Genomic DNA, 3,825 nt, shown 5'->3' with positions numbered 1-3,825 from the left:
ATGTGGTGTTACAGTAGGAAGCTGGTTGCTGTTTGTAGATAAGTTTTATAATTGCGTTAGGTATGTAGTACTTTGTTTGCTGTTCTTAGGGTGGTTGTTTTTTTAAATTTCATGCTTTTTCTAGCACTTTTTTAATAGGCTAGGAAGAAAAAAAAAAAAACATCTAAAGTGTCCTTATGTTCTTTGCTTAATTATGTAATAGCTGGAGTGATTTTTGCCTGTATGATTGAAAACAGACCCAGATTTTGAAGCTGACAGTCTCTATTATCATATGTTGTAAATTATCTTTATGCCTTTGCTTAGCTTATTTTAATAAAAGGATATGTGTCCTTGCCTTAATCCCCATACTGTACAAAAGTTGTACAAATGGCAATGTTTTCTCTGTGAAGAATAGCATAAATTTAAACCAAGTGTCTGTGTGTTAGGGCAGGGAGCAAATTAACTATTAACAACTGAAGGACAGAAGAACTACTAGACCCCCAGGGAGGGTGGGCAGCGACACTGTAAGGTTGTAGGTATAAGAGAACACTTGAGTTGAGAATTCTTTTAAATAGCTTAAAACTGGTTAACTTGACCTTACGGCACGGATTACGCATGCCAATCATAGTTCTGCAAATTAATGTTTTTAGATCAGTAATCAAGTAGGTGCATCAGCCTTTAAAGATACTTTACTAGCCATTAATTAATTTGCATTAATACCACAGTGTGCTTTTTGCTTCTGAGAATTGTGCAGAAAAAAATTGAGTGTTCCATTGACTCAGAAGTTTTTTTTTCTAGACATATGTCCGCTGTAAACACTGACCTGTGTTAGAAGGGCTTCTTGACACTTCAAGCAGCATTAAACCAATTGACAGCAGTCCTAAGAAAATGAGAGTTTACTTGAAGTGGGACTTCAAATCTTCAGTTTTGTCAGTTATTTCCTTCATGAGCAGAACTTCTAAGTCTGTGGTAACAGTTACTCCCTGGAGAATATCAAAACAGGGCAGGTATTGCCTGAATTGCATTCTGGCTGAAATACCTGCCTGAAATACCTTCCTGATAGCCATTCTGAAAATATTTCATTATCTTTCAAACTGGAATAGTACATGTATTTTTTAAAAATGATTAGTATAAATTAAAGTACTAGCCAGTTATTCTCCATTCTCCCCTCTCTGTAGTTTGGTCCAATTATTCCTCTTTTCTACTGCATAAACACAGCTTCAGTTTTAATAATTTGGAAAACATTTTTAATGGATTATCCTATCTCAGTATTTGGAAAGAAACCTGCAAAAAAATTCAAATTCAGGTGTGTTCCATCGTCGTAATTTTGTTATGGAAAGTCCTGAAATCTTATTTGAAGTCCTTTGGAATAAGAGAAACTTAAATTGTTCAAGTCAAGCTGCATGGCTTTTAACCAAGTACCTGATCTCTTCTTCATACTCTTCCACACCATTGTTCCTTTTTTCAACCCCAAAGTTAAAAGTTCTTTCCTTGCTTTGTAACAGTGTTCCTCAACACTGTGAAATGGATCCTTCATCTGAGACCTCAGCTGAAGACTGCTGAATGATTTCTTTCTGTGTTACAGGGCAAAATCTCACTTAATGGCAAAATCTGCCATTTTTGAGGTCATCCTTTCCCTGAATAGCTGTTCCTACCAATGATTCTCTCTCACCAAAAAAAAAAAAAGGCCAAAAATGACCTGTTCACCTCCTGGTTGTTGACAGAGGAGAGCAGATGGTATTGAATGCATAGCTGCCTGAATTTTTAAGGGAAATTACATATTTAAGATGCTGATTGTCTTTGCTTGTCCCAATGGACTGAAAGTTTCCTGTGCCTGTGTAGCTGGTGTTCTTGCTCTGAGAGGTGTGCAGGATAAAGGCATTCTGTGATCAGTGAATGTCCCAACAGCAGGCAGATCTGCACATCAGGAGGAATGTGCAGGTAAGTGGTTGCTTCTGCGTTTCTAGAGACTGATCTGTGCTCCACTGAGTCCTTTAACACTGCTGGAGCTGCATTCCACTTTGTCAATGAGTAGACTGTGGCCATAGCAGGTTGTTAGTAGTATATATGCAATTTAAAAAAACCTTAAAATCTTTAAAAAAAAAAAAAAATCTAAGAGTAAAACTTAAATCTAGCCTTGTATCCAAAATAGTCATAACAAATAAGCTACATAATACAGTTCAAGAGCATTGGATCAGTAAACTTTTAATACTTGAGCAGAATGGATGTCAGTAGTATGTGATTGCTTCAGGAAGAAATTCATATGAATGTTTAGAAGAACTTAAGTTTGAGTCAAGCCATAGGATCTCAAAGTTAAAAGCTGAATAAATACTTCTCTTAACAGTCATACCAGTGTGCCCACAGTAATCTTCCTTGTTAAGACATGTAGTCCGAGAATGGCTTATAGGCAAACACACAAATAAGTATTAAATTAATTCATCAAAAAAAGTTTGTATTTGTAACACTTCAATTTTAAATAGGTAAATAACGTTCAGCATAATGCTTGAAAGTATTCTTTGCTTCACTGTCATGCAGAATATAGACAAGCTGACTTTTTAAATGTGGGCTGAATGGGCAAAAGGTGTCTTTTGTTTGGAGCTCTTTATTGTGTCCATCTCCTATGACTTGCTGTTCCCACACTAGAGATGTTTGAGAATACTGCAGAAAGAGCTCTGAACAGGAATGACTTATTTAAAGATGCCAAGATGTTAACTGGTGCCTGTTTTGAGTTACCTTAAAGTACTAGGCTAGAGACAAGCAACTCGGAAACTCCTTTAAATGTCTTTTGGCGGTTCTTGGCATAGGCATGACAACTTTAACCAGATTGGTATAATGAATGTCTGGGTGTGTTCATCTGAATTTCAAAGTGCTGTAATTCCTGAACAGCCTTACATCTGCAGTTTGTCTCAAGCATCTTTGGGAATTAGAATTATGCAAATGTGAAACAGTCAAGATCGATGCAGAATAACAAACTTTAGTTACAAATCATTTGACATTTCCAAAGCCGACAACATGAAGTGTGCTGTGATGTTGTATGTCTGTTTTTTCCAGTTCTTTTAGACAAAATGGGTTACCTGTAGTATATCATAACAAAGCTGATTTATTACAAAATAGCCTGGAAGGCTAGTGACTTAAGAAAGATTCTTGAATCGAAATTTTATATAAAGGGAGAATGGTGTTCTCACCTATAGATTGCCTAGATACAGAAGAGATTTGTTTTCCGTTATGCCCCTGAGATTTTTCTTCCTGAACATTCTTCCTGCCAGACATTCTTTCAAAGTGTAAATGTTAATTTAAATTTAACACTTTCTCTTATTACTGTGCTAGATGACAGGAGTTCACTTTTTGTGAATGCCTGTAGCTGCTAATACAGACTGATCCTGCCTGGACAAAAGCTGCAGGGCTTGTGCTCACCTGGCAAAGGCTGAGTTGTCTTTCCTCTACTAGAAGAGGCTACAACAGAAAATGGCCATGGTAGAGCTGAGACTAGAGGGGGGTTTTTCTGCCCAGTGATGCATCTTAAGCTCTGGAGGCTTTGTCACATTACTCTAGCGTAGTCGTTTATTACTGTGCTGTATAAGGTACTGCTGGATACAGTGCAGCCTTTTGCTGAACTACAAAAACTGCTGAGGCAGAAGTAGAGGATGCATTGGGCAAACAGCTTGCTAATAACCAACCTAAGTGCTACCTGCAACTGTCAGGCTCTACTGAAGTGGCTTATGTGCATGAGCAAAAGTAGACAGATTAAACATTTTATTGCATAGAATCATGGAATGTGTGAGTTGGAAGAGACCCACAAGGATCATTCAGTCCAACTCTTGCCCTAGCACAGGACAATCCCAAGAT

Source organism: Antrostomus carolinensis, unplaced genomic scaffold (genome assembly GCF_000700745.2).
Source record: "Antrostomus carolinensis isolate BGI_N321 unplaced genomic scaffold, ASM70074v2 scaffold42550, whole genome shotgun sequence".
Classification (NCBI taxonomy): domain Eukaryota; kingdom Metazoa; phylum Chordata; class Aves; order Caprimulgiformes; family Caprimulgidae; genus Antrostomus; species Antrostomus carolinensis.
Note: the sequence above shows the minus strand (reverse complement) of the source record.